The 14257-nt window shown below is 49.7% G+C and overlaps 1 protein-coding gene across 1 annotated transcript in view; it reads left to right on the forward strand.

Moving 5' to 3' along the window:
• The window catches only part of LOC137346449 (protein unc-119 homolog A-like), a 60995-nt gene that overhangs the window by 9096 nt on the left and 37642 nt on the right, over positions 1-14257 (forward strand). The gene's annotated exons all lie outside the window — the stretch shown is intronic.

The raw sequence follows: 14257 nt of genomic DNA on the forward strand, positions 1-14257 counted from the left end.
TTCCACCTACCCCCAATAACCTTCCACCCTGTTGCTGATCAAGAATCTATCTACCTCTGCCTTAAACATATTCAAAGACTCTGCTTCCACTGCCTTTGAGGAAGAGAATTCCAAAGACTCACCACCCTCGTATGAGCAGACAATGAGTGGGGGACATCAGAACAGAGGCCCAATCCTGTCCTCAGCAATGACCGTTGCTGGATGGCTGATTTTTATCCTCACTAAACAGGGGTATCGGATGCTTTTTTTATTTGTTCAGGGGATGTGGGCATCGCTGGCCAGGCCAGCATTTATTGTCCATCCATAATTGCCCTTGAGAAGGTGGTGGTGAGCTGCCTTCTTGAACCGCTGTAGTCCATGTGGGGTAGATACACCCACAGTGCTGTTAGGAAGGGAGTTCCAGGATTTTGACCCAGTGAAGGAACGGCGATATAATTCCAAGTCAGTATGGTGTGTGACTTGAAGGGGAACTTGCAGGTGGTGGTGTTCCTATGCGTCTGCTGCTCTTGTCCTTCTAGGTGGTAGAGGTTGCGGGTTTGGAAGGTGCTGTCTAAGGAGCCTTGGTGAGTTGCTGTAGTGCATCTTGTATATGGTACACACTGCTGCCATTGTGCATTGGTGGTGGAGGGAGTGAATGTTGAAGGTGGTGGATGGGGTGCCAATCAAGTGGGCTGCTTTGTCCTGGATAGTGTCAATCTTTTGTTGTTTTGTTGTTGGAGCTGCACCCATCCAGGCAAGTGGAGAGTATTCCATCACACTCCTGAGTTGTGCCTTGTAGATGGTGGGCAGGCTTTGGGGAGTCAGGAGGTGAGTTACTCTCCAGAATTCCCAGCCTCTGACCTGCTCTTGTAGCCACGGTATTTATGTGGCTGGTTCAGTTTCTAGTCAATGGTAACCTCCAGGATGGTGATAGTGGGGGATTCCGCGATGGTAATGCCACTGAATGTCAAAGGGCGATGGTTAGATTCTCTCTTGTTGGAGATGGTCATTGCCTGGCACTTGTGTGGCACGAATGTTACTTGTCACTTATCAGCCCAAGCCTGGATATTGTCCGGGTCTTGCTGCATACCAATATGGGCTACTTCAGTATCTGAGGAGTTGCGAATGGTGCTGAACATTGTGCGATCATCAGTGAACATCCCCACTTCTGACCTGATGTTGGAGGGAAGGAGGCCAATTGTTCCCATCCCCCACACTGAGATCAGCTGACTCAACATAGGCCAGGAATTAAACCTGGGCCTTTCCTGCTCCACACAGCTGGCTATGACACCAGGCCATTGAGGTATTGGAAAGAGCTTCCTTGGGCTCCTGACAATTGAAATTCTTCATCAGGGGCATGGTCCAGTAAACTGTCAGCCACATTCACCCGACAGGCTGCCCTATCCTGGGTGGGGGGGGGGGGGGATGGTGAGAAGACCTCCAAAAGGCAAAGCTTCATCTGCCCCTCCGCTTGTTTGCTGATATCACTAGCCAGCTCCGCGATGGAGAGAGGGAGGAAAATTAGGACTGGGAGGGTAAAATCAAGTTAAACAAAGCCTTGTGTGTGTGTGTAAGGGACTGCATTTGGATCAGAGTACAAAGGAAGGAAGAAATGCTGATGAGCGACTTTCACTGAAATAGCAGAAATAAACCTCCTTTGTATGTTGAACTGGGAAGATACAGCAGCTTTTCAGAATGCAAGCAGAATGCAAACTAGTCTGTAACCACAGCCAGAATGCTAAAGCACACAGGCTGATAGGTGGTTAAAGCCAAAGCAAGACTTACTTATCTAACGGACTTTCTCCCAAATACCCCAAAGTGCTCGGCATACAAAGTGCTGTGACTTTCATATGGTCAAAGGCAGCTGCCAGTTTGGGCACAGCAAGATCCCACAACAGTAAATCAATGCTTTTTTTCACTGGGAGGTGGGTGGGTGAGGAAGAAACGTTGGTTGGGGCAATGGGAGAATTGTGGTGGTTCATGAAGGTGGTCACTGGGGATGGGCAATAAATGCTGGTCTTGCCAGTGGCACCCACATCCCGAGAATTAATTAAAATAACCCTCCCCTGCTTTTAATATTCAACCTGCAGGCAGATCCTGTTTAACATTTCATCCGAAAGACCCCCTCCAGCACTTACCAGTCTGTATTATTGCTGGAGTGGACTTGAACTCATGACCCTCTGACCTAGAGATGAGAATGCTACCAACAGTGTCAAACTGAAGTGTTGCTGCAATCATTGAACTGAGCACTGGGCCGGTTTCCCCCCAGCGGAGCACTGGGCCGGTTTCCCCCCAGCGGAGCACTGGGCCGGTTTCCCCCCAGCGGAGCACTGGGCCGGTTTCCCCCCAGCGGAGCACTGGGCCGGTTTCCCCCCAGCGGAGCACTTTCCCCATTGTCATTTATTTTTAGTACTTGTTCTTTCTGGCAATTGAAGAAGGCAGCTCACCACCACCTTCTCGAAACCTTTCAGGATGGACGATAAATGCCAGCAATGCTCACAGCCCGAGAATGAATAACAAAAAAAAAGATTCCTTACATGGAGATATTGAGAGGGTCAGTTCTTTGGCCAAGTCCACCAGCTGCAGCCCTCATGGAATCATACAATAGTACAACACTGACGGAGGCCATTTGGACCATCAAGTCTGTGCCAGCTCTTTCAGTGTGCAATCCAGTTAGGCTCTTTCCCCACAGTCCTGCAATTTTATCTCCTGCAAGTGTTAATCCAATTCCCTTTTGAAAGTTACTATTAAATCTGCTTCCACCGCCCTTTCAGGCAGCGCGTTCCAGATCACAACAACTCACTGTGTAAAAAAGATTTTTCCTCAGGCTGCCTCTGGTCCTTTTGCCAATCATCTTAAATCTGTGCCCGCTGGTTATCAACCCTTCAGATATTGGAAACAATTTCTCTTTATTTACTCTATCTAAACCCTTCATGATTGTAAACACCTCTATCAAATCTCCCCTTAACCTTCTCTGCTCTGAGAACAGCCCCAGCTTCTCCAGTCTATCCACATCACTGAGGTTCCTCATCACTGGAACCATTCCAGTAAATCTCTGTACCCTCTCCAAGGCTTTGATATCTTTGCTGGAGTGTGCTGCCCAGGATTGGGCACAATACTGCAGCTGAGGTTGAGCTAGTGTTCTCGACAAAACACACAAGACAGGGAGACACAAGCCTGCACCCATCATACAGACAGACCCATTCCTGTATAAATCGCGTCAGTGGCCCCTCGTAATCTTCTGAATAAATGCACACCCCGATCGGTACTGAACCAGAGAGCTCAGAAATGTCTTTGGTTCAATTCCCAGTCTATGCTGAGTTTTTGTAAAAGTCTGTGCTCAGGATATGAGTGACACTGGGAATGCTGGGGCTCTTTGCTCTAGAAAAGAGAAGACTGAGGATTGACCTGATAGAGGTTTTTAAAATGATGACGGAATTCACTAGGGTAGACATAGAGAAAATGTTTTCACCTGCGGGAAAATCCAAAACTAAGGGCCATAAATATAAGATAGTCACTAATAAATCCAATAGAGAATTCAGGAGAAACTTCTTTCCCCAGAGAGTGGTGAAAATGTGGAACTCACTACCACAGGGAGTGGTTGAGGTGAATCATATCGATACATTTAAAGGATAAACGCATGAGGGAGAAAGGAATAGTTGGTTATGCTGATGGGAAGAGAGGAGGCTTGAGTGGAGCATAAACAAGGCATGGATCAGATGGGCTGAATAGGCTGCTCCTGTGCTCTAAATTCTACATAAGAGTACGAGAGCAAGCTTACAGGGAACATAAAAACTGACTGTAAAAGCTCCTATAGGTATGTGAAGAGAAAAAGATTGAAGACAAATGTAGGTCCCTTACAGTCAGAAACAGGGGAATTTATTATAGGGAACAAAGAAATGGCTGACCAACTAAATGCATACTTTGGTTCTGCCTTCACAAAGGAGGACACAAATATCATACCAGAAATGTTGGGGAACACAGGGCTTAATGAGAGAGAGGAACTGAAGGAAATCAGTATTAGTAGAGAAATGGTGTTGGGGAAATTGATGGGATTGAAGGCCGATAAATCCCCGGGGCCTGATGGTATGCATCCCAGAGTATTAAGGACGTGGCCCTAGAAATAGTGGGTGCATTGGTGGTCATCTTCCAAGATTCTATAGACTCTGGAACAGTTCCTACAGATTGGAGGGTAGCTAATGTAACCCCACTATTTAAAAAGGGAGGTAGAGAGAAAGCAGGGAAGGGCGGCACAGTGGCACAGTGGTTAGCACCGCAGCCTCACAGCTGCAGCGACCCGGGTTCGATTCCGGGTACTGCCTGTGTGGAGTTTGCAAGTTCTCCCTGTGTCTGCGTGGGTTTTCTCCGGGTGCTCCGGTTTCCTCCCACAAGCCAAAAGACTTGCAGGTTGATAGGTAAATTGGCCATTATAAATTGTCACCAGTATAGGTAGGTGGTAGGGAAATATAGGGACAGGTGGGGATGTTTGTTGGGAATATGGGATTAGTGTAGGATTAGTATAAATGGGTGGTTGATGTTCGGCACAGACTCGGTGGGCCGAAGGGCCTGTTTCAGTGCTGTATCTCTAATCTAATCTAATATCTATAGACCAGTCAGCCTGACGTCAGTAATGGGGAAAATTCTAGAGTCCATTAATCAAAGATTTTATAGCAGAGCACTTAGAGAACAGTGGTAGAATCGGGCAGAGTCAGCATGGATTTACAAAAGGAAAATCATGCTTTACAAATCTACTAGAATTCTTCGAGGATGTAACTAGTAGAGTTGATGAGGGGGAGCCAGTGGATGTGGTTTATTTGGACTTTCAGAAGGCTTTCGACAAAGCCCCACATTACAGATTAGCGTGTAAAATTAAAGTGCATGGGATTGGGGGTAGTGTATTGCGATGGATAGAAAATTGGTTGGCGGACAGGGAAAAAAAAAGAGTAGGGATAAATGGGTCTTTTTCCGAGTGGCAGGCAGTGACTAGTGGGGTACCGCAGGGATCGGTGCTAGGACCCCAGCTATTCACAATATACATTAATGATTTAGATGAGGGAACTAAATGTAATATCTCCAAATTTGCCGACGACACGAAACTGGGTGGGATGGTGAGTTGTGAGGAGGATGCAGAGAGGCTTCAGGGTGATTTGGACAAGTTGAGTGAGTGGGCTAATGCATGGCAGATACAGTATAATGTGGATAAATGTGAGGTTATCCACTTTGGTAGCAAAAACAGGAAGGCAGATTATTATCTGAACGGCTATAAACTGAGAGAGGGGAATATGCAACGAGACGAGTTCTCGTACACCAGTCGCTGAAGGTAAGCATGTAGATGCAACAGGCAGTAAAAAAGGCAAATGGTATGTTGGCCTTCATAGTGACAGGATTTGAGTACAGGAGCAGGGATGCCTTGCTGTAATTATACAGGGCCTTGGTGAAGCCACACCTGGAATACTGTGTGCAGTTTTGGTCTCCTTATCTGAGGAAGGATGTTCTTGCTATAGAGGGAGTGCAGCGAAGGTTTACCAGACTGATACCTGGGATGGCGGGACTGACATATGAGGAGAGATTGAGTCGGTTAGGATTATATTCGCTGGAGTTCAGAAGAGTTTAAAATTCTAACAGGACTTGACAGGGTAGATGCAGGAAGGATGTTCCTGATGGTGGTGGAGTCCAGAACCAGGGGTCGTAGTCTAAGGTTATGGGGTAAACCTTTCAGGACTGAGATGAGGAGAAATTTCTTCACCCAGAGAGTGGTGAGCCTGTGGAATTCGCTATCACAGAAAGCAGTTGAGGCCAAAACATTGAATGTTTTCAAGAAGGGGTTAGATTTAGCTCTTGGGACTAAAGGGATCAAGGGGTATGGGGTGAAAGCAGGAGCAGGTTACTGAGTTGGATGATCAGCCATGATAATAAATGGCGGAGCAGGCTCGAAGGGCCGAATGGTCTACTCCTATTTTCTATGTTTCTATAAGGCTGTGTTTATTGCCCTGAGAGTCGTGGCAGATACTGCAGTGGATGCATAAGAAAATTAGCCTCTGTGCCATGGAGTTGGATGTGGGGGGGGGGTGAGGGTGGGGAATCAGCCAGACCACTGAGAAATTGGGGATTAGTGTGGACAAGAGGGATCTCGAGAATGATGAGTAGACTCCGTGACATTGTACATAACACAAAACATGGTACATTGTAGGCAGGAGTAAATGTCAGTTTGAGTGGCTGGGTTTGAACCCTGCTTGCTTGCTTGCTTGCTGCTGCCATTATGGGTCTGTCTCAATCTGTTGGTAACTGCAGAAGATACCCAGGGTTGGTAGACCACCCAAGGTGGAGGAAATGTAAACCCTCGGACTCTGTACTGCTCTCCCATCATGGATATAGCTGAGATGGCTGCGAATCGCTACCTCGCGTGGAGCATGAAGACCCCAGGAAGAGGGATCTGATCATTAATCAATTCCAGGATCCTGATGTGTGCAATAAGAACAGCATTGAAACAGTAACATTCTGCACACTGGCTTCTTCTAAAGGATTGAATGTGTTTGTTCATTCTTGCGATGTGGGAGTTGTTGGCCAGGCTGGATTTCAAAAAATTTGTTTGTGGGATTTGGTCGTTGCTGGCCAGGCCAGCATTTATTTCCCTTGAGAAGGTGGTGGTGAGCTGCCTTCTTGAACCACTGCAGTCCATGTGGGGTAGGTACACCCACAGTGCTGGTAGGAAGGGAGTTCCAGAATTTTGACCCAGTGACAGTGAAGGAACGGCAGTTCCCATAGTGAGATTTGAACTCGTGTTCTGTGAATTATTAGTCTTGTAACTACACTTCCACACACACACACATGTTCCTCTGCTATCTGTGGCACTGTGATTTTAATCCTTTTTAGGAAGGATGTCAAGGCCTTGGAGAGAGTGCAGAGATTTACGAGATGTTTCCAGTGATGAGGGACATCAGATAATGTGGAGAGACTGGAGAAGCTGGGATTGTTCTCCTTAGAGCAGAGAAGGTTAAGAGGTGATTTGAGAGAGGCAGTCCAAATTAGGAAGGGTTTTAACAGATTAGGTAATGAGAAACCAGAGGGGGAGATGTATTTTTTTTACACAGTGAGTTGTTGTGATCTGGAACGCGCTGCCTGAAAGGGTGGTGGAAGCAGATTCAATAGTAACTTTCAAAAGGGAATTGGATAAATTGTTGAAAAGGAGAGATTTACAGGGTTATGGGGAAAGAGCAGGGAGAGTGGGATCAATTGGATAGCATTTCAAAGAGCCAGCACAGGCACGATGGGCCGAATGGCCTCCTCTTGTACTGTGTGCCTTAAGCTGAATTCAACTGTTTCTGGTGAGATTGACCTTCCGCTGTCTGGACTGTTATTCCAGTAACAGAACTGTTTCATCATCGAGCAGGTTGTTGCTGGCATTTCCTGGCTTTTCACAGCAGTGTGGGTTAGAGCAGAACTTCCCCTGTTCCTGTTCTTAGACTTTCCCTCTGTACAAAACTAAATCCAGACCTGCTTCGTTTAAAGATTAGTGTGTGCACAGGGACCCAGTTTGTAATGAGAATAAATGACTACTTGAGATCCGGTAAACCTGCAGCACGAGGCAAGATGATGTTTTCCGGTCTGGGCACAGAGTTGCCATCACATCAACATAAACTGATTCCATCTCTTGCTCTCAAAATAGACAGAGAGGCAGGGGGATTATCCTTCACTCTGGGCTTCTCCCTAGCTCTGTATTAATGCTCTAGTTTCTGAATAGGCTTGGCTGCTGTCCTGCGACCCTCTGTCAGGTTGTTCAGTTACGCTGTAAGTCCGTCTGAGGGCTCACCCCTCAGTCCTATGACCCTATGTCACAAAGTTAAACCCCTACCCCGAGACCTTGCTCTGTCACCTCTCAGCAGAAAACAATCATGATCAAAGGGAAAGGGCCCTACTTTTGGCACTTTTGCTCTCGACACCTATTGTCACATCACAATTTCACCCGAATTCTCAACCTTCAGTCCAGACTGGACTGTTCAGATGTACCTGTAAAGAATGAGAAATTTGGTTCAGTACGGATTATGTCACCAGTATCTTAAGTATGATCATTTTCTGTGACTACCTTTTTTTTTAAAAAAAGCTGGAAATATGCAGGAGAAACCACGTCAGAAACAAAACCAGTTTTGGCGTGGCCCTAGGTCACAATTTAAATAGTCTTGCTTGCATTCCAGAATGAGAGGTCATAGTTTTAGGATAAGGGGTAGTAGATTTAACACCGAGATGAGGAGAAATTACTTCTCTCAAAGGGTCGAGAGTCTGTGGAATTCACTACCCCAGAGTGCGGTGGATGCTGGGACATTGAGTAAATTTAAGGAGATAGACAGATTTTAATCGAAGGGTTATGGAGAACGGGCAGGAGAATGGAGTTGAGGCCGAGAGGAGATCAGCCATGATCGTATTGAATAGTGGAGCAGGCTCGAGGGGGCTGAATTGCCGACTCCTGCTCTTAGTTCTTATGACCTTCAGTGCCAGGCAAGGCTCGGTCGGAAGAGCACACTGACTCTCTCTCTCTCTCTGTCTGTCTGTGTGTCTCTCTCTTCCCCTCTCTGTCCTTGAGGGTTAGACTCCCACTCCAGATAATTGACAATCCAGGCTGATGCTCCCTGTGCAGTACTGAGGGTGTGCTGCACTGCTGGAGGGTCAGTACTGAGGGAGTGAGGGAGCGCTGCACCGCCGGAGGGTCAGTACTGAGGGAGCGCTGCACTGTCGGAGGGTCAGTACTGAGGGAGCGCTGCACTGTCGGAGGGTCAGTACTGAGGGAGCGCTGCACTGTCGGAGGGTCAGTACTGAGGGAGCGCTGCACTGTCGGAGGGTCAGTACTGAGGGAGCGCTGCACTGTCGGAGGGTCAGTACTGAGGGAGCGCTGCACTGTCGGAGGGTCAGTACTGAGGGAGCGCTGCACTGTCGGAGGGTCAGTACTGAGGGAGTGCTGCACTGTCGGAGGGTCAGTACTGAGGGAGTGCTGCACTGCCGGAGGGTCAGTACTGAGGGAGCGCTGCACTGTCGGTGGCAGTACTGAGTGAGTGCTGCACCTTCGGAGGGTCAGTACTGAGGGAGTGCTGCACTGTTGGAGGGTCTGTCTTTCAGATGAGACGTTAAATTGAACCACTGCCCCCTCAAGTGTACACAAAAACTTTCATTTCTACAGTGTCTCTCTCAACCTCAGGATGTTCCAGATGTTTTATAGACGTTTATGTGTAATCATCGTTGAAATGTAGGAGACATGGCAGCCAATGTGTGCACAGCAAGATCCCACAAACAGTGGTGTCTGGGCTCTTGTGCATATGGGAAGCCAATGCGGCTCAAGTCCAGCTCACTCACGCATTGCTACTAAAGGCCAGGGGGTTAGATGAAGGCGGTACGTAATCTACCGGCTGGTTATAAATAACAAGGGTTTATCTGAGAGATTACTCCATGTTTCTGCTGCACACTCAGGCTGCTCGTCTTACCAACAGGCTAGGGAGCCACGCTGAGATACCGGCCGCACTTTAACCCTTGAGGTCTTGGTGCACTGTTGAGTCCAACAAGCCGGGTGCTCCCATGATCATTCCCCCTTGCCCACACTGAGATAGATACAGGCATAAAGTCACAAACCAGTACAGGTCAAGAAAAAGAGTTTAACCGTGAAAACTGGTTCATCACAAAAGTTTTTGACCCTGCCCCTACTTTAGCATCCAGTCACTCCTGAAATGATCCACAGGTTTTTTTGCCTCCATGATCCTATCTGAAGTTCATTCAATGATCTGTTAATCTGAGTGAACCAGATGTTCCTGATTTTAATCAGTGCTGAGGGAGTGCTGCACTGTCGGAGGGTCAGTACTGAGGGAGTGCTGCACTGTCGGAGGGTCAGTACTGAGGGAGCGCTGCACTGTCGGAGGGTCAGTACTGAGGGAGCGCTGCACTGTCGGAGGGTCAGTACTGAGGGAGCGCTGCACTGTCGGAGGGTCAGTACTGAGGGAGCGCTGCACTGTCGGAGGGTCAGTACTGAGGGAGCGCTGCGCTGTCGGAGGGTCAGTACTGAGGGAGTGCTGCGCTGTCGGAGGGTCAGTACTGAGGGAGTGCTGCGCTGTCGGAGGGTCAGTACTGAGGGAGTGCTGCGCTGTCGGAGGGTCAGTACTGAGGGAGTGCTGCGCTGTCGGAGGGTCAGTACTGAGGGAGTGCTGCGCTGTCGGAGGGTCAGTACTGAGGGAGCGCCATGCTGTCGGAGGGTCAGTACTGAGGGAGCGCCGCACTGTCGGAGGGTCAGTACTGAGGGAGCGCCGCACTGTCGGAGGTTCAGTACTGAGGGAGCGCCGCACTGTCGGAGGTTCAGTACTGAGGGAGCGCCGCGCTGTCGGAGGTTCAGTACTGAGGGAGCGCCGCGCTGTCGGAGGTTCAGTACTGAGGGAGCGCCGCACTGTCGGAGGTTCAGTACTGAGGGAGCGCCGCACTGTCGGAGGGCCAGTACTGAGGGAGCGCCATGCTGTCGGAGGGCCAGTACTGAGGGAGCGCCGCACTGTCGGAGGGTCAGTACTGAGGGAGCGCCGCACTGTCGGAGGGTCAGTACTGAGGGAGCGCCGCACTGTCGGAGGGTCAGTACTGAGGGAGCGCCGCGCTGTCGGAGGTTCAGTACTGAGGGAGCGCCGCGCTGTCGGAGGTTCAGTACTGAGGGAGCGCCGCACTGTCGGAGGTTCAGTACTGAGGGAGCGCCGCACTGTCGGAGGGTCAGTACTGAGGGAGCGCCGCACTGTCGGAGGGTCAGTACTGAGGGAGCGCCGCACTGTCGGAGGTTCAGTACTGAGGGAGCGCCGCACTGTCGGAGGGTCAGTACTGAGGGAACGCCGCACTGTCGGAGGGTCAGTACTGAGGGAGTGCCGCACTGTCGGAGGGTCAGTACTGAGGGAGTGCCGCACTGTCGGAGGGTGAGTACTGAGGGAGCGCCGCACTGTCGGAGGGTCAGTACTGAGGGAGTGCCGCACTGTCGGAGGGTCAGTACTGAGGGAACGCCGCACTGTCGGAGGGTCAGTACTGAGGCAGCGCTGCACTGTCGGAGGGTCAGTACTGAGGGAGCGCCGCACTGTCGGAGGGTGAGTACTGAGGGAGCGCCGCACTGTCGGAGGGTCAGTACTGAGGGAACGCCGCACTGTCGGAGGGTCAGTACTGAGGGAACGCCGCACTGTCGGAGGGTCAGTACTGAGGGAGTGCCGTGCTGTCGGAGGGTGTGATGTGATGACCTTTGACTGGTGCACAGTGAGTCTGGGGGATGTGTATCCAGGTGTAACTGGAGGGAAGTGGCTTCAGGCTATTTCATTGATAAATTGTGTTGTGAGGTTTTTGGGTATAGTCGTGGGATGGGGGCGACCTGGGAGAAAAATGATCCAAAATGCTGAGAGGTTTATCGAGTGATGCTCAGCAATTTATTTTGGGAACTCACAACTGGAAAAACATGCAGCGAGCGGAGAAGATTGGAACAGAAAACTCTGATGGTTCCCTGGACTTGGTGATGTCGGGTTAATGTTTCTGGCTGCACTGAATGCCCAGCATTAGGCATTCCTGCCTCATTCCTACCCAGGAAACAGCGACCTGCGGAGGATCATAGCTAAATGTGAGTATTCCTTCTGCCACTCAGGACTGAATCTGCCTCCTCCCCAGTGGTCAGCATTTCCACCCCTTTCCCGAAGCTGTTCATCCCACCTCACCAGTGGCTGCTCTTCTCCTGTTGAACAGTTGCCGCCCAGCTATTCAGCTGTGGTGGGCCTCCCAGCCGATATTTGCACACAGATTGGGACGAGGGTCACTGGATGGTGAGTGGGAGTACGATCCCGGCTCATTGTATTCCACTTCCCCTTTTGTGAGAGATGCTCAGCCCGACCACAGGAATCCTCCTGCTCTGGAGCACTCCCTCCCCAGATGATATCTTTGTTGTGTGAAGCTATGAAGGAAAGGTAGATAAACAGAGTTAAGATACAGATCAGCCTCAATCTGATTGAATGGAGGAATTGGCTCGAGGGGCTGAATGGCCTGTTCCAGGTCCTTTAACAGGAGAGCTATGACTGTTTGTAAGAGAGAGGCACAGACAGGACATCGTCCCCCTTTATACCCACACCCCTCAGATGGATGTAAAAGATTCCATGGCCACCATTAGAGAAAAGGCAGCAGAATTTTCCTCAGTGCCCTGGCCAATAGGGCAGTGCAGTGGTTAGCACTGCAGCCTCACAGCTCCAGGGACCCAGGTTCGATTCTGGGTACTGCCTGTGCGGAGTTTGCAAGTTCTCCCTGTGTCTGTGTGGGTTTCCGCCGGGTGCTCCGGTTTCCTCCCACCTCCAAAAGACTTGCAGGTTGATGTAAATTGGCCATTATAAATTGCTCCTAGTGTAGGTAGGTGATAGGAGAATTGTGGGGATGTGGTAGGGAATATGGGATTAATGTAGGATTAGTATAAAAGGGTGGTTGATGGTCGGCACAGATTCAGTGGGCCGAAGGGCCTGTTTCAGTGCTGTATCTCTCTGACTCTATGACTCTAATGTTTGTCTCTTGTCCAACATCAATAGAACAGATGAGCTGGTCAATTATCTTATTGTGATTTGTGGGATCTTGCTGTGCACAGATTGGCCGCTGCATTTCCTACATTACAATGATGACCACACCTCAAAAAAGTACTCGACTGGCTGTAAAGCAGTTTGGAACGTGCTGAGGTTGCGAAAGGTGGAATTGAAATGCAAGCTCGCTGTTTGCTGTTCTGTTGCCACACAAGCTCCCAGCACATAGCAGAGTTGCGCAGGGGAAGCATGCTGGGCCCATAACCCAGAGGTTGATGGATCGAAACCATTCTGTGCTATTCATGTTTGAAGGGGCTGCTCCTCAAGTTCTGGCTGCACTTCAGTCCCACGCTCCTGATCTTTGGGCACCCGGTGCGGAGGGGCTTGGGCCGGGAGGGGGATCTCCTCGTCGGTCTGCTCCTGGGCCTGGCCAAGGTGGCAATTCACAGGTCCAGGCTGCGGGCCGTCGGGTGTTCTGTCCTCCCCGATTGCCTGCCCCTCTTCCACGGTTACGTTCGCACCCGGGTGTCCCTGGCGAAGGAGCATGCGGTGTCCGCCGGTACGCTTGAGGCCTTCCGCGACCGGTGGGCATCGCAGGGACTGGAGTGCATCGTTGACGCCGAGAATGGCATTTTAATTTGAGTTTTTTGTTAACTTTATTAAAAACAGATAAATTATTTTTAAAAAATGTATATCAAGGGGGCCTGAAGATTAAAGGCCCCCTCGACTTGAAATATATAAAAGGGGCTTGGGGGGGGTATAAAGGCCACCTTAAAAAAAAAAAACGAGCTGCCAGCACTAGCTGGGCTGAGTGTCAACTACAGGAGACCACAGTGGGGTAGCTGGGGCTATTTATCTAGGCGGCACAGCCGCACACTTTTAGCTGCAGCACAAGCTTAAATCAGCAGCAATCTCATTATCTCCTCTCAATCTGCTCAACATTTTAACTTCAGAGACTCTGCAGCTCACATGACATGAAATCAGACCTTCCCTCTGCACTGAGACAAGCAGACAGCTCCCCTTTCCTCCCTGAATAATGAACTGCAAGGTGCAGCCTCAGGAAACCTGGATGGGTGGCTGGTGCTGTTTGCATTGTGTGTGTTGACATTGTGTGTGTGTGTGTTGACATTGTGTGTGTGTGTGTTGACATTGTGTGTGTGTGTGTTGACATTGTGTGTGTGTGTGTTGACATTGTGTGTGTGTGTGTTGACATTGTGTGTGTGTGTGTTGACATTGTGTGTGTGTGTGTTGACATTGTGTGTGTGTGTGTTGACATTGTGTGTGTGTGTTGACATTGTGTGTGTGTGTTGACATTGTGTGTGTGTGTGTTGACATTGTGTGTGTGTGTGACTGTGTGTGTGACTGTGTGTGTGACTGTGTGTGTGACTGTGTGTGTGACTGTGTGACTGTGACTGTGTGACTGTGACTGTGTGACTGTGACTGTGTGACTGTGACTGTGTGACTGTGACTGTGTGACTGTGACTGTGTGACTGTGACTGTGTGACTGTGACTGTGTGACTGTGACTGTGTGACTGTGACTGTGTGACTGTGACTGTGTGACTGTGACTGTGTGACTGTGACTGTGTGACTGTGACTGTGTGACTGTGACTGTGTGACTGTGACTGTGTGACTGTGACTGTGTGACTGTGACTGTGTGACTGTGACTGTGTGACTGTGACTGTGTGACTGTGACTGTGTGACTGTGACTGTGTGACTGTGACTGTGTGACTGTGACTGTG

This window comes from Heterodontus francisci, chromosome 30 (genome assembly GCF_036365525.1).
Source record: "Heterodontus francisci isolate sHetFra1 chromosome 30, sHetFra1.hap1, whole genome shotgun sequence".
Classification (NCBI taxonomy): domain Eukaryota; kingdom Metazoa; phylum Chordata; class Chondrichthyes; order Heterodontiformes; family Heterodontidae; genus Heterodontus; species Heterodontus francisci.